A 24,969-nucleotide genomic window follows, 5' to 3' on the forward strand; every position below is an offset into this window, starting at 1 on the left:
GAAATTGAAATTTGTTGTTGATGGACAACTAATATGCGTTGGAGCTGAAGAAGAAATCATTGCGTCTGTAACAAGTGATGTTCCATATATTGAAACCAATGATGATGCTCTTGAATGCTCTTTCTGAGCTCTTGAATTTGTCAATGCAACCTTTATTGCAGAAGGAAGCAAAATTCCATATCCCAGATTATCTGATTGCACCAAGATGACGGTACGACAAACTTTAGGCATCGGAGCTAAAGCTGGGAAAGGTTTAGGAAAGAATCTTCAAGGGATTTCAGTTCCTGTAAGTATAAAGATGAAGAAAGATCGTTTTGGGCTTGGATTTAAGCCCAATTTTCAGCAAAAGAACAAAGAGATGAAAAGAAGATGTGAAGACAGAAAGGCAAGGTTGAAAGGAGAAGAAATCTTTTGGGAACACATGTTTTTCCCACAGTTGAAGACCACATTCAGATCAGGAGGAACAATTAATATAGAACAACAGCTTGTTGAAACCTTTAAAGAAAAAAAAAGTTGACGAAAGATTAAAGCATAGTTGAAGAAGCTATGAATGGATTATTTATCAACATGATCATGAATGACAACAAGACTGGCAAATACTTGGATAGGATTCGCCCATGTTTTCCTGGAGAAACACTTAACAATTGGACCACTGAAGACCTTCCTATAGTTTTTAATATTAACACATAGTAATATTCAGAACTAATCTTTATGTTTAGCTCAAAAGTATGAAAATTTTTTGTTATCTTGTAAAGGAAATTATGTTAACCTAATATTAAATATAAGAAATTTTCTTTAAAATTTTCAGATGACAATCATTCTTTACATTTTCTTACATTTTTACATTTATTTATTTCATAAATTTACTATATTCTTTCGGAAATATGTCCGACTTAAATTTGCAGGTGTCACCATGTTAATAGCATATTTATTCCTAAATTTAATCAAGAGATAAATTTAGAGCAGTCCATATGTCTGGAAGAAATCAATGGGTGTAAGGATGAACTGGAATGTGATGTTCCTACTGAATTATTAAGACTGGTAGAAAAAGTAGATAAACAAATTCTACCTCACAAAGAAGAGATTGAGACTATGAATCTGGGAACAGATGAAGAAATGAAAGAGGTAAAAATTGGTACTACTCTGACAATCCAGATAAAAAAAGAATTGATAAATCTTCTTCAAGAGTTTAAGGATATCTTCGCCTGGTCTTATCAAGATATGTCTGGTTTGAGCACAGATATAGTAATGCACAAGCTTCCAATCAATCCAGAATATAAACCGGTCCAACAAAAACTCAGGCGAATGAGGCCAGAAATGTTGTTGCAGATCAAAGAGGAAGTGATGAAACAGATCAATGCAGGTTTCCTACAGGCAGCCAAATACCCAGAATGGGTAGCCAACATTGTTCCCGTACCAAAGAAAAATGGGAAAGTTTGAATGTGTGTGGATTACAGAGATCTCAACAAAGCTAGTCCGAAAGATAGCTTTCCATTACCCCACATAGACACCTTGGTGGACAATACTGCAGGACACGCATGGTTTTCATTTATGGATGGCTTTTCAGGATACAATCAGATAAAAATGAATCCTGAAGACATGGAAAAAACAACATTTATAACCATGTGGGGCATATTCTGCTATAAAGTGATGCCATTTGGATTGAAAAATACAGGGGCAACGTATCAAAGAGCAATGGTAACTTTGTTTCATGACATGATGCACAAAGAGATTGAAGTATATGTAGATGACATGATTGCCAAATCCCGAACTGAAGAAGAGCATATTCAAAATCTGAGAAAGCTTTTCCAGAGATTGAGGAAGTATCAATTAAAGCTCAACCCCGCTAAATGCATTTTTGGGGTAACTTTCGGGAAACTTTTGGGATTTGTGGTCAGCAAAAAAGGAATCGAGATTGATCCAGATAAAGTAAAAGCAATTCAAGATCTTCCACCACCTAATACAAAAAAAGAAGTTCGAGGCTTTTAGGGAAGATTAAATTATATATCTCGATTCATTTCTCAATTAACTGACAAATGTGATCCAATGTTCAAATTACTTCGAAAGAACAATCCTGAAGTCTGGAATGATGAATGTCAAGAAACTTTGGATATTATTAAGAAATATTTATCCAATGCCCCCATTTTAGTATCACCAATACCTGATAGACCGTTAATTCTCTACTTGACGGTCTTCGAAAATTCGATGGGATGTGTACTAGGACAGCATGATGAATCTGGAAGAAAAGAAAAAGCTATTTATTATCTGAGCAAGAAATTTACTGATTGTGAAATTCGATATCCACCAATACAAAAATTATGTTGTGCCTTGGTGTGGGCTACTCGAAGACTCAGACAATATATGTTATACCATACTACTTGGTTGATATCCAAACTTGATCCTTTGAAATTCTTAATGGAATCACCAGCTTTGACAGGCAGAATGGCTAGATGGCAAATGTTATTATCTGAGTTTGATATTGTATATGTCAACCAAAAAGCAATAAAAGGAAGTGTCATAGCCGATTTTCTGGCCAGTCGTGTATCAAATGATTATCAGCCTTTGAGTTTCAATTTTCCAGATGAAGATTTGTTGTGCATATCCATGAATGAAGAAGTCAGAACAAATGATGCATCTGCATCTTGGAAGCTTTACTTTGATGGAGCATCCAACGCCTTGGGACGAGGAATCGGAGCAGTGTTAATTTCTCCAGAAAATATCTATTATCCCTTTACAAGTAGATTGGAGTTCTTTTGCACCAATAACATGGCTGAATATGAAGCTTGTGTTATGGGATTGAAAGCAGCTATAGAATGAAAAATCAAATGTCTCAAGATATATGGAGATTTATCATTAGTGGTGTATCAATTACGAGGTGAATAGGAAACAAAAGATCCCAAATTGTTGGAATATCGAAATTTTACCCTCGAATTAGTGAAAGAATTTGAGAGAGTCACCTTCAATTATCTTCCTCGAGAAGAAAATCAAATGGCAGATGCTTTGGCTACATTAGCTGCTATGTTTCAGGCAACTAAGAAAGTTGATATGATGACAATCAAAATGCAAGTATATGAAATTCCTGCACACTGTTATAGTGTGGAAGAAGAGGTAGATGGTAAACCATGGTATCATGATATCCTGCAATATATCAAAAATCAAAGTTATCCACAAAATGCATCTGAAATTGATAAAAGAACCTTGAGAAGAATGGCTGCTGGATATTTTCTTGATGGAGAGATTATGTATAGAAGAAGCAATGATCAAATGCTATTGAGATGTTTAAACACCAGCGAAGCCAGAAGCATCATTGAAGAAGTACACAGTGGAATAGTGGAACACATGCAAATGGTCTTTCCATGGCCAGAAAAATAATGAGATATGGATACTATTGGGCTACCATGCACACAGATTGCATTGATTATGCAAGGAAATGTCATAAATGCCAGATATATGCAGACAATATTCATGTACCCCCATCTCCTTTACATGTAATGACAGCACCCTGGCCGTTTTCTATGTGGGGAATAGATGTCATTGGTGCAATCACACCAAAAGCATCGAATGGACATTGCTTCATCCTTGTGGCAATTGATTATTTTACCAAATGGGTTGAAGCTGCTTCATATGCCAATATTAAGAGGTCCACAGTCTGCAAATTCATAAAGAAAGAGATAGTTTGCCGGTATGGCCTACCAGAAAGGATCATTACAGATAATGCTCTGAACCTGAACAATAAAATGATGACTGAACTTTGTGCACAGTTTAAGATCAAACATGTAAACTCAGTGGCATATCGTCCAAAGATGAATGGGGCAGTTGAAGCGGCAAATAAGAACATCAAGATAATCATTACAAAGACCACTGAAACTTACAAAGATTGGCACGAGAAGTTACCTTTTGCTTTATATGCATACCGAACTACTGTTCGAACATCTACTGGGGCAACACTTTTTTCTTTAGTCTACAGGATGGAAGCAGTCTTACCAATTGAAGTTGAGATTCCATCGCTTCGAATTTTGAGAGAAACAAAATTGGATGAATCCGAATGGACCCAAGCTAGATTTGATCAATTGAACCTTATTGAGGAGAAAAGATTGAAAACTATTTGCCATGGACAGATGTATCAAAAACGGATGATGAAGTCTCATGATAAGAAAATACATCCAAGAGAATTCCAAGAGGGTGATCTAGTACTAAAAAAGATATTTCCTATACATAAAGATTTCCGCGGGAAATGGATGCCTAATTGGGAAGGGCCATACGTTGTGAAAAAGGCCTTTTCCGGAGGAGCATTGATCTTGGCAGAAATGGATGGAAAAATTCAGAGAAATCCAATAAATTCGGATTCTGTCAAGAAATATTATGCTTGAAGAAAAAAAAAAGAAAAAAAGAAAAAAAAGAAAAAAGAAAAAGGGGGTCAAGATGAAAACCCGCAAAGGGCATCTTGTAACCAAAGGGAGGATTTGAGTTGAAAACCTGAAAGGGCGGCTCAAATGCATGTTGATATTAGGCATCTGGCAATTGACCTCTCTTAAGATTTTGACATTTTGGGAGAAACTTCACATCTACAAGCATTTTGACAACGTTTGAGATCTTCCAGACAAAAGCTTACATCATTACTCTAAATTGTGTCAATTTGATTAATTTAGAAATACTTATGCTAATAATTTGTTGAGTCATTTGAATTTTTATCATTCTTATGCTTGCCATAACTTTGAATACAATTCTATCTATTTCAAGTTCAATTTATTTGAGATTCAATTTATTTTCGAAAATTCAATTTATTCTTTTATGGATTAACATAATTTTGAAATAAGTTAAAGATTTCTGAATATCACTTTATGTTAATACTTTTAAAGGCATGGAATACAAAGTAAGCAAATCGTCACCATCATAAAGCCATGAACAAGTTATTATTTGCACTCTGGTTATATAGGGTAGCATTGGTTACAGTATTCCAAAAGTTGAAGATGACAAGTTTTACTGTCAACTAAACCGTTCCATGATTCGAAAAGAGTGGAATATATTGGAGCAGCATAAGAGACAGTTTGTTGTAGCAATCCTTGCAAGTAAATGCACCAACAAGAATCTTCAAGCCCATGGATGATGTTCATTTCTTCCAATAAGGTTGTTACACTGGATGCCACCGACAACAAGGTCGAGGCCGTTAAAACTACTCATCAATTGCTCCAACCGATCATCACTTAGTTCTTGCACATCTGTTTTCAAAAGTATGCCAAGACAATAAAAGATTATCTCTGCATCATTGATCCCAGAGAAAAGAGACAGGACTTTGATACCACCATGGAACATGTCTCTATACAGATCCTTGTATATGGTTTTTTAGGGAAACCTAGAAGCATTTCCACCTCATCAGATTCAAGTGGAACAAGTGTTGTGTGCTCATAGCATCTTCTGGAAGTGTTCTTTGAGTTATCTGATCTGGTTTGGTATGAACCCCGAAAAACCAATCATTGAATTTGAAAAATAAATGTGCTCATAGCATCTTCTGGAAGTGTTCTTTGAGTTATCTGATATGGTTTGGTATGAACCCCGGAAAACCAATCATTGGATTTGAAATAAAGAAACTCAATAGCATCTTCTGGAAGTGTTCTTTGAGTTATCTGATCTGGTTTGGTATGAACCACAAAAACCAATCATTGGATTTGAAAGATGAATGTGCTCATAGTAGAAATAAGAAGACCCAATAGCATCTTCTGGAAGTGTTCTTTGAGTTATCTGATCTGGTTTGGTAGGAACCACAGAACCAATCATTGGAATTAAAAGATGAACTGTATGATCGTCTTCATTAAGAAGCTTCTTTTCAAGCTTCTTCTACTTATTTCTTTCCCAAAAATCATAGCCCAAGTTTCGCCTTTTCTTGTAATTGGGATCATTGCATAATGGCTTCCTACCTTTTACCGGAAGAAGTGCGTCAGCAGCCTTAGCCATTTGAGCAGCACATATAAAATCTGTCAATTTTGTAATTGATGAATCTGAACCACATCTCTTCATGGCTATTGAAGCCTCAGCCTATGAGAATCCCATTTCTTTTCAAGTATAACAGTTTACTCTCCTCATCAGAATCAGAATTCAAGATTTTCTCGGTATCAAAAGAACTATCGATATCTGCGAAATCATCTTGAAAGATCACTTCATAATCAGATGAGTTGTTATCAGAATCAACATGTTGCATGAGTGTGAGCTTTTCAAGAGTCTATACTATTGAGTTTTATTCTCAAGAGATTTTGTGATAATTATATCTACATCTACATTTGTCAAAGATGATAGATTCTCTGATTTGAAGAAGAAAGATTTATTGGGTTTCTACAACTGAAGAAATACTAAGTTCACCAATCTGAAATCAAATAACTTAACATTCATGCATCGTATTTTGGCATTTGCAAAATATGAGCATTTTCATTCATTTTATCCATGTTGAATATTTGACAGGAATTTCAAAGATTTTAGCAAAGTTCAAATCCATCATTCGATAGATCAGCATTACCAGAGAAAGTTCATAATGAGAAGAACTCATCTGAAGAAGGAAGAAGAAGTTCATAATGAGAAAAACTTGTTCAACTTTTCGCTTGAATTCATCATTCGATGGATCAGCATTACCAGGTCGAGTTCATAATGAGAAGAACTCATCTGAAGAAGGAAGAAGAAGTTCATAATGAGAAGAACTTGTTCAACTTTTCGCTTGAATTAATCATTCGATGGATTAGCATTACCAGGTCGAGTTCATAATGAGAAGAACTCATCTGAAGAAGGAAGAAGAAGTTCATAATGAGAAGAATTTGTTCAACTTTCCGCTTGAATTCATCATTCGATGGATCAGCATTACCAGGTCGAGTTCATAATGAGAAGAACTCATCTAAAGAAGGAAGAAGAAGTTCATAATGAGAAGAACTTGTTCAACCTTTTGCTCAAATCCATCACTTGATGGATCAGCTTTTCCAGAGAAAGTTCATAATGAGAAGAACTCATCTAAAGAAGGAAGAAGAAGTTCATAATGAGAAGAACTTGTTCAACTTTTTGTTCAAATCCATCATTTGATGGATCAGCTTTTCCAGAGAAAGTTCATAATGAGAAGAACTCATCTGAAGAAGGAAGAAGAAGTTCATAATGAGAAGAACTTGTTCAACTTTTTGTTCAAATCCATCATTTGATGGATCAACATTTCCAGGTAAAGTTCATAATGAGAAGAATTCATCTGAAGAAGGAAGAAGAAGTTCATAATGAGAAGAATTTGTTCAACTTTTTGCTCAAATCCATCACTTGATGGATCAACCTTTCCAAAGAAAGTTCATAATGAGAAGAACTCATCTGAAAAAGAAAGAAGAAGTTCATAATGAGAAGAGCTTATTCAACCTTTTGAATGACTCTATCACATAAGGAAATAGGTCAACATCATCCCCAGCAGAAAGTTCATAATGAGAAGAACTCATCTGAAGAAAGAGAAGATTTTTATCATAATCAAGTGAAGCCAAATGGATAAAAAAAAATTTCTTTTCGTCTTTGCCCTATTCTTGTTAATACAAGAATGAGCAAAGAGGGGCAGCTGAAGATACTAAACTTTTTTTACCCATTTTATTATTATTAATTATTATTATAATTATTATTATTATAATTATTATATATATTATTATTATTAAAAAAAATAATTACAAACAGGCCCATATTATCTGGCCCAATTACAAATGGCCCAACTAAACCCTAACAGATTAGGTTTGATCTAACCCTAGCCGCCTCAACCATCCACCGTTGGATCTGATGAGATCCAACGGTCCACAGATGCGCCAGATGAAACCCTAGGGTTATGATACCCTAGGGACTACGCCAGTTGCCGCCGCTGCCACGCCCCAACCGAAGGCTCCAGAAGTTCCAATGCCAACCGTCCACGTTATGTCCCTAGGGTGAGTCGCCACTATGGGTTCGATGACTCACCGAAGGGTACTCTTTTACCCGGTCCGATGGCCACACCGGTGATGGCTATAAAGCCATCACCCAATCTGCAAAGAAAAAACCCCAACAGGCCACAGAGAGACAAAACCGAGAGCAAAGATACAAAAATAGAGACCAACTCACAACAACCAGCAACCAAAAACAAAAGAAAAGAAAGGAGAGAAGCTTACCGAGGAAGCCACGATCACCGGACCTCTTCGAACGTCATAAAAACCTTCGAAAATCGAAGGTACTTTCTTAGATTTGCTCCGATTGGGAGCTTTTTAAAAGAAAGGAACACCGGAACCGTCATTAGGACGGTCCGATCTACATAGTGGTTTAAAAATAAATTTTTCCGGCCACCGGATGCGGTGGCCGGCGGTGAGAATCACGGCGGCAGACGGCTGCCGCCCGGTGACCGGCTTCCCTCCGATGAGGGAAGCTAGAGAGAAGGGAGAGCTTTTCATTCTCTCTCAGTTAGAGAGAGAATAAAAAAAAAGAAATGAGAGCTGGCCCGAAGGGCCAGCCGGTTTCGGGCTTAAATAGCCCTTCTCGAACCACGTCGTTTCGGGGAGGGCTATTTGTATAATTTTTAAAGGTTAAATCCCGTCCGCAGTCATCCTAACTTGTAATCTTTACATTTTAGTCACTAAATCAATTTATAATCCTTTTAATTCGGTTCTTTAATTTTAATTTTATTTATTTTAGTCCTTTGTATTAAAATAATATATTTAGGGTAAATAACAGATTTTGTCCTTTAATTTTAATAATTAATATTTTAATCTGAATAGTATGTTTTAATTTATTTTAATCTGATATTCGAATTTTATATAATTTTAATTTAGTCACTAATTTTAAAAAAATTCATTTATTTTACTGCTTTTAAATATATAGTTCTAATTGTATTTTTATTGTTTTAATTTTACTTGTTTATATATTTAAATATTATTTTTATTATTATTATATAGTCATATAAATATATATATATAATAAATAATAATTTATATGTTTTTTACATAAATTATTTTTATCATATTTTAATATTTATTTATTTATTTTTCAATATCGAAGAAAATGGCAGTCTTAATATAACTGGATGTCCTATTCTGGTATTTTAAAATTAAATATTATAAAAAATTATAATTTTATTTAAATTATTATATTAATATTTATTAATATCGAAGAAAAGAGATGTCTTAAGGCACCTAGAAGTCATTTTCTGATATTTCTAAATAAATAAATATTTTATTTATAAATATATATAAATTATTTTTTCTTTTTTTCTCATAATTATAATTTTGAAATAATAGGATTATAAATTAAATATATTTTGAATTTTTAAATTTCTAATAATAGAGACAATTTATAATTAAAAAGTACCAATTTTGGGCGTTGTAGGGGTGCTAATCCTTCCCTAAACGTAACCGACCACGAATCCCTTTTTATTATTAAAAAGAAAGAATTTTTGGTTATAAACGCAGATCAGTTCATCTTTTAACTGATGTTTTCTTAAAAACTCTATTAAAAGATAATTTTTAGGTATTCGACCTACCTGACCCAAAAGGCCGATGGCGAGTCCCAAATTATTTTCAAAACCATTTATTCACATCAATTTTCCCGTCAAGTAAAAATTCATGCCCGGGCGAAAACCGATTACGACAGATACTACCAGATTGAACTTAAACTAACAATGGCCACTTGGTTCATAACCACAAAGAAAATAGGATATGTTCATAGCCTAAACAACCAACATGATAAGACTAATTTATAATAACCTATGGAGATAAACACCAAACAATTTCACAAAATGAGAATTACATAAACTAAATGCCAGAGATAAAATCTAATTTCGAAAGATAACTAATTAAAAGGTAAGGACCCCAACAACCTATAGCTTCATCATTCTTGCCATCTGTATATACCCACCGTGTTCCCTACTCTCATGCCCTAACAACCATAAACATCCTGCTTGCTCGTAACTTTAGATTATAAACTATTGAGAATCTTAAATATTGGTATGATATTTCTTTTTTTTTTTGCTGACCAACTGTAGTTTCCCATTTCCCTTTAAATCTCTCATCTCTGTATTTCCTATCCTTCTTCAACATTACTCCAAACAGTATAGAACTCAAAATGAAGCAAAACAAGCACATAACGTAGCTGGAAAACTATTTTGGATGAAAGCCAATCCCCAAGACTGATGTGGCAGTTCAGAAAGGCCAAGTGTGTGGAATGTGCAGCAACATTATCAAGAAGTTCAAAAAGAGAACCAAGTAAATTTTAGTTTGATAAGTTTAGTAAAATTAAATTTAAGTAGATGTAAATCATAGGCTGCTAGCAAAGAAGAAGGAAAAAGGGGTAGATATAATAAATTCAAAGAGAAAGGACATGGTTGCTTCTTGCATCAAGGAAAAGTATATGGAAATGTGGATAACAAAACATGTAAAACATAGTGGAGATTCACACTCTATCCAGAAGCATATGTAAGAACTTGCAACCTTAAATTTTGAATTAGAAAAGGGCAGGTTTTACCTTCAGATTCCATCATATTCTATTCGTAGAAGTTCAGAAAAAGAACATATTTATGTTAAGTAATTACATTGAAGCATATCAACTAAATTTTTGTGTTTATGCCTTATCAATAACTTATTATTCGCAATCGCATAGACGATTCAAGTTAGACCCAACCTCAATGTAAAAGATTTCCAGTCTCGTAACTTTAACAGTTGATTACTTGGATTATTTGCGCAAAAAAGGAAAAAGAATATGCATTCTAAGCTAAACACTGAAACGTTCCAAATGCCTAAACAACATACGAAAAACAACAAGCTCAACTGAGAAAGTATGTACTTTGTGGATAGGAAAATGAATAAAGCAATGTAACATTATGAAGCAAAGTCAGAGAAAGTAAGAGTGTAACACCCCCACCCGTATCCAACCCGGATACGAGTCAGAGATATTACATTGACTTTTAAAACACAACTCTTACAAATAATAGCAAAATACTTGAACTTATATTAAGAAAATACGATAATATACATATGGTAATATAAGTTTACCAAAATATTCAGAGCATACACAACTTAACTCTTTAGTTACATGCCAACATCCATTTTCATAACAAAATGACCTACTGAAAAGTTGCTTCTGATCTGATAGTTGCAGGAGTAATGTTGTCCAACTGATTAACCTCGATCGTCTACTTTATCGGATCTACGTGTGAAACACTCACACGCTAAGTCATCGACTTAGTGAGGCAATATAATAATATCAATAAATATAAAGTAATTGCCAAAATGAGATGGGTTGAAATGATAAGATGTATGTAAACAATTCAATAACCAGAACCATGTTTCTTACACATATACTTATCAAATTCACATTCATAAGTTCACATTATTAAGTTCATTAGCCCATGTTACCATACAGAGAACCTAAGGTATGTGAGTATTGTGAGGTTGTGCACTATGTTGTCACCACAGCTCGTATAATTGCACCGAAGTGCCACGTAGAATTGCACCGGAGTGCCACGTAGAATTGCACCGGAGTGCCATATAAAAATGTCCATAAGGACCATATATCATTCCTTAAGAATCATATACATATACTAGGGATCAAGCATGTGTCTCACAAGACTTCACACATGTTCCAAAGAATATATATATATCCCGAAGGACCGCGTAGACCCTCTACCCTTGGCATGCCAACTATACCTATAGTTCTCATCTACATAACATGGGCTTTCACAATTCACCTAATTTGTATCACGTAGACATATTATTTTCATACCTTTATCACATAACTCATATAACTTTTTCTTGCATATTCATGTCACATAATGCATATGGTATGAATTCATGTCATGTATCATAATATGAAATACGATCATGTATCAAAATATTGAATCTAGACTTATCACAAGTCTAGAACTGAATAGAATACATATTCATGCTATGCATATGCACTCACCTAGATTTCTTTGTCTTTCCCTCGATTGATCCTACTTGTCGATGGTTCCAGAACTCGTTTAGGCTCGATATCTACATAGTAATTCATTGATACTTATCAATATACTAATTAGTATATTCTAAGCTATCATTCTTAGGCTAAAAGAAAAGTCATTTTCATCTTTTAATGGAGGTATGCATCGATGCACTACACCATGCATCGATGCATAAATCCTATTCGATGTTTGTATTTAATGGGGATGCATCAATGTACTCCTTATGCATCGATGCATTAATTGCATTCGATGTTTGTATTTTAAAAGAGTGCATCGATGCACTTCATGTGCATCGGTACACCTTGAAAAATTTCTGGGATTTATCATCGATGCATCGGTGCACAATGAATGTGCATCGATGCACATTGCCCAGAATTGTTATTTTAGCACGAAAATCTATTCTTATTATACTTAACACTTTATATTTCCCCTCTTTATATATCCTTAACTTGCATGCTCTTAACTAATTATTATCTATTCCATACTTTTAAAACTTAGAAATCCAATTCTCCATGTAGAGTTTAAGAATCTAACCCAAATTCCAACATGTTATAATTTGAATTCTAGCACCTCATACTTCTTATTTAGCTTTATGACAAGTCAAAACCCACTTCTAATTCTTATTAGAAACTCTAATCCAAGATTTCACTTTTCTACTTCCTTTCTTTAATCCTTCATAACTCACCAATCTTTGAGTTTCTATAATATTTTCCATCTCCATAATCTTTCCTAAAGCTTCATAAATCAAACACATACTTTAATTTGAAGGATTAACCAAAAGAAATCAAACTTACCTTAGGTTTGGGTGCTTCACGTTGAAGAAGAAAATGAAGAAGAAAGAAGAATCAAGAGTTGTCTGGAAACTCTTGTTTCTTTCCCTTGGGTATTATAATACCCAATATCTAATATTTAATTATTACTTTTGCTTAATGACCCTTTTACCCTTTTAATTCTCATTCACTTATTAATTCATCCTACACCAAATATTTCAATCAATTCCTTCAACTTTCAATTTATCAACTTTGATCACTAAATTATAAAATTTCACAAATTAATCACTAACCCAGTATGGAAGATGTTACAAAGAGTTTCATGTGGTTTCTGGATCCTCACGACGAAACTACTACTCATAGTAAGCTCAAATCAAAAGCATGGAGGTTGAATTCAGTTGAAGTTTCTGAAACTAGACTATCAGGAAAAGAATCAAGAGCAGGGGAAATTAATCAAATGCAAAATAGGAGGTCGAAAAAAGTAATAAATAGGAATCAAACGCAGCATCGATGTGCATTCAAGAGGTTTTTGTTAACAGAAACAAAAGCACAAAATATGGAAACCAAGTAATATTACTGGGAAAATAAAAGAAAGGGAGTGGAGGAGAAATCTTACTAGGAAAAATTCTCAGCAAAGGAAACTGGACAGAAGCGAGGTCACGAGGAGAAGAAGAGAATAAGAGTATTTTAGCCCAAATGACCCGGGAATAAAAAAAACCTATTTGATATGTGGGAATGATATTCCCAGTAAAAAAGTAAAAAAATTTACTGTTGGCAATGAGATAATATCCTAAAGTGGGAATGTTTCCCATCCAAACGTGGGTATAAGAATCTGGGAAAAAAATTCCTACCAATAAACAAGAATTTCATGATCCAAACACCCCTTAGAGTGATACACAATGTTTAGTTTATTTTTAAATTGCAATAAAGATGACCACCTTTTTAGTTAAAAAAATTAGTTGTTTCTTGAAATATTCTTTTGTCTTTTCAAATTTAAATCGTTACCTTATTTATTTTAACCATTAATTTTATTAAAAATAAAAATAAATTATATATTTAAAAAGTTGATAAAAATATTTAAAATATTTAACATTATAAATTATTATATAAAATTTAAAAAATGCATCCCATGTCGTTTTTGAAACCAACCCCTTAAATATTCAAACTTGAAGTATATTTGCTTCAAATCAAAATTTTCCCCGGATCTACAGCGTCATTTACCTCCTTTGCCTCTTCACACAATTTCAATTTCTTGTCCAAATTCAAAGGCCAGGCCAGACCAAACCAAACCAAGCCATGTTGTTATCTCGCAATTATGGAGCTTGCCTTCTCCTGTTCCTCCTTTCTTCCACCTTGTTTGATCCTTCCACGTCTCAGCTTGATTTCCCTTGGGCAGCTAAGAAGAGACATATGAGAGAGAAAGTTAGAAAGATGTAAGCCCAAATTCCGATTTTAATTATAGGATATTTCATGTTTTTGTGTTTGGTTAATGGGTATTGGTCAATCTGGAGTTATGTTTTTCGTTGATTGTTTCTGTTTGGTTCCTGAGGAAATGTAGAAGGAAAATGGAATTTTACATATTTATTCATTTTTATTGAAATCGATACAATAAACGGCATGCTTGTTTCCTTCAACTTGAGAACTTTGCATCCTGGAAAACAATTTATTCAGTGATCAAAGGAAGATGAAACTCTGGTTGAATTTGTCCAATTACCTGACTTGTGTGCTTCTGGGTTTTATTTTTTTAAAATCATTGTTGGGCCTATTGTTTTTCTCTGCAGGTTCTATCATGCATATGAAAACTACATGAAACATGCGTTCCCGGTCAGTTAATCTTTTTATTTTGATGAGGCAGAATTTTTCATTTGATGTTGAATTATATTTAATTCTTTACAGCATGATGAGTTGAAGCCTCTTACCAAAAGCTTCACAGATTCTCTTAGCGAGCTTGGAAATTTAAAGGTAACATAATATTACTTGAGAATTAAAATACTGAACTGAATGGAATAATAACAATCTTTTCTTTCGTTTGCAGCTCGAACACTTACCGGAAAACTATAATGGATCTGCCCTTTCACTTATTGAATCATTGTCCAGGTATATAACCTGCTACCTAAAACAAATTTGTAAGCAATATATTTTCTCTCGTGTATCTGTGAATTTTGCTGTGTCTTATGCCAAGTCCTTGTTCTGATACATTTCCTTTCTGCCCTTCTCAGCCTTGTTATCATGGGCAATAACACAGAATTTTATCTCTTTTTTGAGATTTCCCTGAGCTCACATGATCTTCTTAATCCGAAATGTACCGTTTAATTTCTTGGAAGTATGAATATGCTCTGTTGATTATGTTTGTTAAGAGGATATATGACTCCACATCAATGCAAAATTCTGTGGGCAGTATGGAGTAATGGAGAATGAGATTACTGAAACAAGCACGTCAGGGTGTGTTAAGACTTCTATTAGAATGATGTAAGAACTAAAATGTGTACATCATAAAATATGTTATCCTTAAATAGTCAGTTTTTCCATTTTTGTTTAGGTTCTTTGATTCTTGAAATGGGAGCATTGTCACGATTAGCGGGTGACCCCAGATACGAATCTGCAGCTTTACGTGCTCTACGTAAATTATGGAGCATGCGCAGTTCATTAAATCTATTAGGAACAACACTGGATGTAACTACTGGAGAATGGATTGAATATTCATCTGGCATTGGTGCTGGTATGTACTATCTGTGCTCTGATGTCTAGCAAGATCTATCCTTCAGTATAGAGAGTTGCTAAAACATAGTGGCATTGTTTGGTCATATGGATGGCATTTATGATTTGCATCATTAAACCTTTATGTCATAATCATGAAGTTCTGATGTTAGCTTTTGTGTGGCTTTTCTTAGGAGTCGATTCATTCTATGAGTACCTATTGAAAGCTTACATTCTTTTTGGAAAGGAGGACTATTGGAGAATGTTTCAATCTGCTTATCTTGCAGTGCAGAAATATTTCAGACACGGTCCTTGGTACTGTATTGATGACACTTCTTCAGTTTAGTTGAATGTTTTGATATGTTGTTTCATGTTGAATTTTATATAAATCCATTGATGCTAAGCTCCCATACACCTAATCCCCAATTAAATTGGTCATTTGTTGATGCAGAAGTATCCTAAAACTCTACTTTTCTTGATGCATCCATGGCCATCATGTAACCAACAGATGTCATATAAGGAGAAATTTCAAAAAAGAAAAAGAAAAAAAAGAAAAAGTAAACTATATCTGATTGAGTTTGAGCCACAGACTCCCATAACCATTCTATTTCTGATTATTTGCAGTGTCAGTTTCACATTCTTTATGCACAAAATATTATTAAATATTTATATCATTTCCATTTCATCCGAGTAGATTGCATTCTTCTTAGTAATATTCAACCAAAGTAATAATCGCATGCTGAATATGTGAACAAAATATTTCTTTGCTTAATTCCATTAACTTGTCTAAACTGTAGGTCTGGGCTCAAGTTTAAACCGGAAAACAAGTTTATGTTGTAGGATCATATTATTTACTCACCATTTATATTAGTAATGACATGCAAAATCAGATAATTGGTTGAAATCCTTAAGAGCAAAGCTTTTAGGATTTTTCCTTAAGAGACCAAGGTATCTAGGCTTAGTAATTTCATTACTCTCTTCAATGTTTTTTTTCTCTTTTCTTTAGATCTTATTGACTTGTTCCATCGCCATTTTTCATATGACTATTGGTAATTTGAATTCTAGAAAGTTTCTAATTTATTTATTATTTAATGTAAAAGACACTTTTCAAGCTCTTAACAGTATAGTAAAGAAGGCACCTTTTGATTGCTGGCTATTGCAATAACTTGAGAGCTTTGCAAATTAGCACTGACTGGTTATAAGAATATGATTGTTATAAAGGTACCATGAAGTGGATATGAGGACAGGAAAAGCAACATATTGGCAACTTACAAGTCTGCAAGCATTTTGGCCCGGTTTACAGGCAAGTAACTGAAGCCCTGGACATAGATTCCCAGTTTATTTGCATTGAAAGGGTCCTCTAATTCGATTATTGAATTCTTGTATTAGGTTCTTGTGGGGGATATTGCAGCTGCTAATTCATCACACCGTGAGTTTGTTCATGTGTGGAAGAAATTTGGAGTTATACCAGAAAGGTATTTGACCTTTCCAAATTTTATGAGCTTATGGTTATTGGGTATGGCTATCGGCATGTTGATTAGTTTCATCATTTTCCTTTTTCATCCGAATAATCGTTACCTGAAATATAAATGCCCTAGGTACTTACTGGACCATCAGATGTTACATCCTACCGAAAAGTATTATCCCCTGCAGCCGGAGTTGGCAGAGTCCACATTCTACCTCTATCAAGCTACCAAAGGTCGGCAAATCTTCTTTATCGGTTGTATCTTCTTAGTTTTTCTTGTCCTTTATGTTGAATTTTATGATAGCTCGAAAAACACTCTCCAAATGTAGACCCTTGGTACATACAAGTTGGTGAATCAATTGTCAATTCTCTTAACTCATACACCAAAGTAGAAGGAGGTTTTGCAAGTGTAAGAGATGTGACGACCATGCAATTGGAAGATCATCAACATAGCTTCTTTCTTGCTGAAACGTGAGAGTACTTTTTATATCTATTTCTTCCCTTCTTCGGCCTTTCTACTATAGCAATACAAAAATGCATCCTTCAAATCTGCCGTCTTTCTTGATCTGTCCTCCATTTTCTTTAGGTGCAAGTATTTGTATCTTCTTTTCGATGATTCTTTTTTGGTCGATCGGAATTATATCTTCACAACCTAGGGTCATCCTCTTCCGATATTAAGTTCTTGGCATGAGAGGCTTCCTGAGACATACATCCCTACGAATTGGACTTATGCAAAGGTCTTCCTTCTGCTGTTCTCTTGATCATTCATTTATAAAAATAACATAGTTTTACCATCCTAACTGATGATATAACAAGAACACGCAGTAGTAAATGTGTGTGAGCGTTAATGGTGCAGAATGAACAGCAGACAAGACGTGCAAGTGCGATGTCTCTACGAGAGTGTCCTGCAATGGCTTTGAGGTCGGGATACAGTGTCCAACAGATCGAGAGTGCATGCCACATCCCTGATACTCGTGCCGATCATAGGTGTTTCGATGATGAGGAATGTGGAGTTGACTCGACTACATGCAGAAGAAGATCATGCAGCATGGCCTGTTACTGCGGACTGTGGATCCTATGATAACTGACAACATAATCAGGTATTCTTTCTAGCGAAACATAAATTTAATGAAGATTACAAAAAGGTTGATGGGTCCTTAGTTTGTAAACTACCTATGAAAGATGAAACAGAAAAAAGGAAAGCTTAGAAACTTGTAGTACTGGCAAGATATAATATAGATGTGCATTATCACGTATTTTTGCCGTGGAGTACTTTTTGAAGTGAAATTACATTTTTACATTCATTTATTTAATTTTAATTGGTTGTTGAGCTAATGTACATGTATAATATAGTTTAATATTCATATTGATTGTTAGATAATAGAACTTTGATTTTTTTTATATATAATCATCTAAAGATTTTTATTGAATATAAAATAATGTATTTTTATAATATTTCTGTGGATTATATAATTATTTTATTTTCAATTTATTATGAACATATAATGGTTGTGTATGCATATATTATAATATCTAAAATATACTTTATATATTCAAATTAAATTTTATAAACAATTTAGACTTAAATTAAAAATAATAACTAATTTATAATGAGGAAAACAAGTATTGATAACTATATTTTATACCTTTTTACAACCATTATAATTTAAATTGTTTTGTTTCATATATCATATTATTAATGAGTTTGGATATTATAAACATTAATTTATTTTTAATTTATAATACCATGTCTAAAATAAAAATTTGATCTTTTCAAAAATACCTTTTATCAATAATATTAAACATTAAAATTTTAAATAAACTTTTAAAACATACTTTCTGATTACACTTTTTAAAAATAATATCAAATTCACCTTAATCTTTGTACTATGAAGATGGATTATTATTTGATACACAATTATGTGAAACTTATTTTACACAATTTATCTATTTTAATCTTAAATTTTATTCATAAAACATGAATTTTAAAACTTTATACCTAAACTCTAAGGTTTAAATCTTGAATTTTGAATAAAACATGTGACATTAAATTAGTTTACACAATCCAAAGTGTTTCAAGAAAAAAAAAATAAGGAATTAAAGTGATTATTTTATTAAATATTAAGAATGAGTTTTGGAATTATGCCTAAAAACAACACTTAAGGGACTGAAACATTATCATTCTAAAATTAGTGGCTCGATTGAAAGGATTTTTAGTGACCAAAACGTTAAAAGTCTAAAAATTAAATGACCATTTAGTGAATTTGTACCATATATGAATTTCATGAGACTACTAATTTGACAAGCTGGATACGATCATCACAGATCTTGAAACCCAGCTGGCGTGGAGGCGGCGATGGTGAAAATTGAAGACGACAAAAAGTGGGTGTTGTCAGTGTTCAATCGAGTTAAAATTTAAATTATTCAAATTAAAAATATTATTTTATAACTTAACGAGTAAAGTATATAAATGGTCACTCAACTTTTTAGATACTTGCATTTAGGTCCCTCAATTTTTAAAACTTGCAATACAATCACCAAACATTTAGTTCGTTTGTAATATGGTCTTTGACGTAACAACCGTTTCACTGCCATCAAGATAAATTATATAAATGGTCACTAAATTTTTTAGGCACTTGCATTTTAGTTCCCAACTTTTAAACTTGCAACACAATCATCAATTACATTCTAAATCCAAAATGCTTCAATTACATTTTTAAACCTCAAATTCCAAAATACTTCAATTATATGCCAACCCCAAATTCATAATCCCTTCTCAAAATCTACCATAACAAACTAAACTTGAAGCAACAACTCTAAACCTTAAAAACATAACCGTTTCGAAAAAATTTAACCAACAATAAGTGAACAATAAGTGATTATGTTGGGTTTAGGGTTGTGTTGGACTTAAATGCTCAATTCAGTTTATAAAATAGTTGACTCGAAATTTTTTTATTTGAGTTTATAAATTTAAATCAAGTCGAATTGAATTGAATTTCGAGTTATCATTTTATAATATTATTTGATTCTAATTCAGTTCAGTTTATAAAATAGTTTACTCGAATTTTTTTCGATTTGAGTTTATAAAATTTAAATCAAGTCGAATTGAATTGAATTTTTGAGTTTCTGTTTAAATTTAATTATAAATATTTATAATACTATAATATTATTTGATTATAATTTAAATAGTTTTTTAACCATATACAATACATATATTTCTTCATTTTTCCATATGTTATATACATATATCATACAGAGTCAATGGACTTGACTCAAACTTAAAAATTAATCTACTAATTACTAAAAATTTTGAGTAATTCGAGTTGTATTTTACAACTCGATTTTAACTTCAAATTTTTTTAAGTTTAGTTTATAAATTACAACTCAAAATCAATTTGTATCAATTTTTTTTGAATCAATTCAAGTCGGAAAATATTTTTTTCTAATCGAATTGAGTATAGTTGGTTAAATCTAACTTTTAAATCCTAAACCCAACATAATGTAACGCCAATTTCTCATATACGTTTTCCGTACATAAGTCACAGGTGTCACATTACTTTTTAAAACATTTCCTTATTTGTAGCCTGCAAAATTTTTGTTTCTAAATTAAAACAAAACATTTTTATATAGTGATATTTAAAACGTTCATCGACTTTCCATAGTTAAAATAATCTTAGTGTTATAACATATTACAAAAACTATAAGTCAAAATACAATTCCAAAGCATTTTCATAAGTTATAATACATGACATCTAGTTATCAAAAGTATACATAATTGTCCTACAATTACTGACGAGGCAACCTTGATTGATGATATCCTATGCACTCCTTACTCCGAAAGTCTTTTGTTATTTCCTACATGTGAAATCAACACGTGCTAAGTATTTACTTAGTGAGACATATTAATACAAAATGAATTGTACTTAAACATAAGCATATCATAAAATATCAAAATATGAATGACAATCGTATAAATCATATTAACACATAAAGTGGCTTGGCTAACCAATACTCATTCATATAGCCTAATAAACTATATTTAGTATGCCCATCATACATATCAATCAACATTTTTCAATTTATCCTTTCTTAGCCTAATGTATGCCAAATGAGAATACAAGGTACATGCATTGCACCGAAGTGTCGAAATGGAAATTTACAAACTTATTATGAATTTCATGGATGCACATATAGTGCCAAAAGTACACACATTACTGATACGAAAATGCACCGTTATGCATTAAACAAAATCGATCGATAACTTATATATATATATATATATATGGTGATTCAAAAACTCATTATGAATACCATGATTGCACATTTAGTGTCGAAAGTACACATATTATTGATACGAAAATGCACCGTCATGCATTAAACAAAATCGATTGATAACCACTACATACAATGTATGTCGCAATGCACCTATGACTCTAAATACACATACAATGGACTTTTAAGTCAAATTCACAGACTTGACATTCATTTGAACAACATAAAAAATCATCTATCCCTTTTAGAGCAGTTCATACTCTAAACTTTATTAGTAATATCATTTCCATAAACATTATGAAAATATATCGAAATACTGTAAAACATACTTTTATCAAAACATTTGAGGTGAACTCATCACAAGTCATCCTCATCTCATATAAGTACAATAAATGAACTCACCTGGTATGCCTCACTATTATGCCTTACTGATGCCCGACTATTCGACAACCTTATCCTTGCCCTTTTGCTTGTTAGATTCAGGAGCTTGCTTACGATCTACACAAGCATCCATATTCACACACATAAAATATAAATGTTAGTATATTACTAACATTTATACAAAATAATAATACTCAAAGTACCATTAATCTTGAATTCTAATAAAGTTTATCCTAACTTAAATTTTCAGGCTGAATAATATCGGTACCCATCCTATGGTATCGATACTTTACTATGGCACCGATACTCCCTTCAGTATCGATACCATTTTCACATTCTGGAATCTATTTTTCAATAATGATATTGATACATTCATCTTGGTATCGATATCCCACTTCAGTATCGATACTACTTGCATCAGTATCGATACTGTTTATCGTGTTCACCCTTACTCCTCAAATTTAAACCTATAATATTAGTACTCCTTATTAGATCTGGTCGTAACACATAGGTTGGGTCTAGAATGTTACATTTAGTTGGTATCAAAGCTTTTGGTTTTTAAACCTCGGTCTGTTGATGGGTCCCAAATAAAAATACGGTTTTAAAATGTTTTACAAAATAAGTCACGAAGGTCATGTCACCAAGTTTTTATGAGTTTAGCTCTGTGAGGGCTTCAAATGACAATAAAATATTAGGCTTTTTCTTTCTGTAGTGAACCTCGAGATCCACCAAGATGAGTGTTAGACTTGGTCGTCGACCTGGCCGAGGACGAGGTTGAGCGACTAGGTTTGTGGACCCCATAGACGAGATGCGTCTAGATCCCCCGCATTCGGTAGATAATATTGCCCTTATAACCCTGATTAGTCTACCCCTACCCCTGGTATAGGGTTGACTACTCAGGTTAGAGGAGCGATTGATTCTGAGTCTGAGCCTGTGAGGGTAGTATTAGATGAGAAAGTAGGTAGATAATTTTTGCAGTTGATTCATAGAGCGGTTTGAGTTGTTGGCGTTACACCCGAAGTTCTTATTTCTTAGACTCTGATTGTTAATGGAGTTATGACCTTTGGAGGTCCTACTGGTGGAGCTCCGACTAAGGCTGAAGAATGGCTTTGTGATACCGAGCGACGTATGGATGTAATAGGTTTAGATCCGCAGTGGCGTTATTTGAGAGTCGTCTCTATGTTCAACGAAAATGCCCACACCTGGTGGGAGTCTGTTATGAGCAGTGTTCCATTCGATCGCTTGACTTGGGATTTCTTCAGGGAGTATTTTAGGAGTCGTTTTCTGGGAGAGCGATATTAGGCTCAGAGACGACAACAGTTTCAGGACCTGGTTCAAGGAGATATGATAGTTCCTGAGTAAGAGATCGAGTTTTTGAAGTTGCTGAGGTATGATTCTAGTTTGGTACCTACCGAGAGGGATATGTGCCAAAAATTTTCTCAATGACTCAGATACGAGCTGCGTTGTCAGGTGGTTACTCATCAGGATGAAGTGTTCAATGTTGTAGTAGGGAGCACCAAAGTCGCTGAATAAGTCGAGGCTTCTGCTCCTAATAGAGATAGGGTAGATCGAGAGCGATATAGGAGACCTTTTGGTCAGTTTGAGCCTTATACACGCCCTGATGAGATGACTCATACTGCTGCTTATCAGGGGAGTCATAATGGTTCAAGACATGCATCATCTTCACCTCTATTATATAGTTGAGGCAATTCTTCAGGATTCACTCGGATACCAAGTTGCGAGCATTGTGTAAATCTACACGGGGGAGAGTGTCTTAAGAATATGGGTACATGTTATCGTTGTAGCTCTAGCGAGCACTTTCTGAGGAATTATCCTCATTCAGCCTCTATCGATCGGACACCCACTCAGACTCCTGCACGTACTCATGCTTCAGTTCAGACCCCAGTTAGGAGTCATAGTTAGAACTTCCAGATCTATTTCTTGGGCCGATAGTAGATCTTGAACACAGAGTAGAGGACCAAATGCTTCTGATGCTCGACAACCTACTCTTGTCTACGCTACCCAACGTTCTGGTTATCGAGTTGAGCCTGGGACTTCTACAAGTATAGTTGTTGTTATTTCTGTTACTCACCATGCATTTCTAAAAATGCCATTTCTATACTTGAGTTTCCTATATTGAGACCCTCAGATTTTCGATTTAAGGCACAGTTCACCGTTTTCATTCTGAATCTAGCGAGTTTTTTCATTATCGTCAACAGAGTAATTAGCCTTTGTTTAAAGACCTAGTTTTCGTTTTTCGTTCGACTCGAATGAATTTCGAGGATAAAATTATTTTAAGGGGAGGAGAATTGTCACACCCTTAATTTTTAGAATAAAAATTATAAATTTAATTTAATTTAATTAGGGACCAAATTGCAAGATTTCAGAACTTATAGTCTGTTTTAGAATCTATAGGAAGTTTAGGGACCTAATTCTGAATTTTCCCATTTTTCTGGTCAGTGGAAAAATAAAAAAATGGAATTTGGTAACTGTGCTAGTTTGATCCCATGACCTAGAGCATGGCTGATGATCACTCTACCAACAAGGTCATGTCGCTATTTATAATTAATTTAACTAAAAATATCTTATAGTGTTTCATACTTGATTTTAATACCCAAAAACTCATTCACTCCCAGCTCGTGAAACCCGAACCCATCCAAAAAAATCCTCAATTTTCCCCTAAAACTGACATTGGCCTCTACGTTTCGCCTGTTCTGTCTGTCGTTGCCGTGCTCCATCACCACCAGTCGAACTGACGCCTTCCCGTGCCCCGTACCCAGTCGTCAATGACCCCAATTCGATCATCGAAAGTCGCTAATCGAGGGAGGAAAATCCTTGCATCGCGCCAACCACCGTTGAACTCCTTGTCGCCAGCCACCGTTCAACTCCGATAAATAATTCCACATGCTGGTTTAGCACCGATCAAGCTGATAATTCCTTATGGACCTAAGACGACCCTTGGGTGGGATCTTATGCCCAATAGGCCTAGTGGTAAGACCTTATAGACCCTAAAATACTCCCTTAAGGTGACACCTATGCTATGTGCATTGAGTAAGTCCTTATGGGCTTGAGGGCACACCCTTCAGGTGGGCACCTACGCTTCGACTACGATAAAACCTTATGGACCCAAGGTGCTCCCTTAGGTTGGCACTTATGCCCTTTGGGCCTAGGGTAAGGCCTTATGGATTCAGTTATGGGGAATTGCATATGGTGTTCGGTTGGAGGACGATTATGTATTTTAAGCCAAAAACACTACTGACGTTTCATAACTTGGAACTGAACTGATTTAGAAGTTTAACTGTATGTTTTATTTCTACACTGTTGGAACACACTGAGCTTTCTAGCTCACTCCCCCTAACTTTTCTCTTTTAGATACTTTTTAATAAGTGACTCGGACCGTCCACTTGGAGGATCGAAATATTTGTACATAACAT

The 24,969-nt window shown here is 34.0% G+C and overlaps 1 pseudogene; it reads left to right on the plus strand.

Annotated features, from left to right (window-relative positions):
- Positions 1 to 14,001: 14,001 nt before the first annotated feature.
- LOC120204646 lies at positions 14,002 to 18,145 on the plus strand (annotated as a pseudogene).
- The last annotated feature ends 6,824 nt before the right edge of the window (positions 18,146 to 24,969 follow it).

Source organism: Hibiscus syriacus, unplaced genomic scaffold (assembly GCF_006381635.1).
Source record: "Hibiscus syriacus cultivar Baekdansim isolate YM2019G1 unplaced genomic scaffold, ASM638163v2 tig00011079_pilon, whole genome shotgun sequence".
Taxonomy (NCBI): domain Eukaryota; kingdom Viridiplantae; phylum Streptophyta; class Magnoliopsida; order Malvales; family Malvaceae; genus Hibiscus; species Hibiscus syriacus.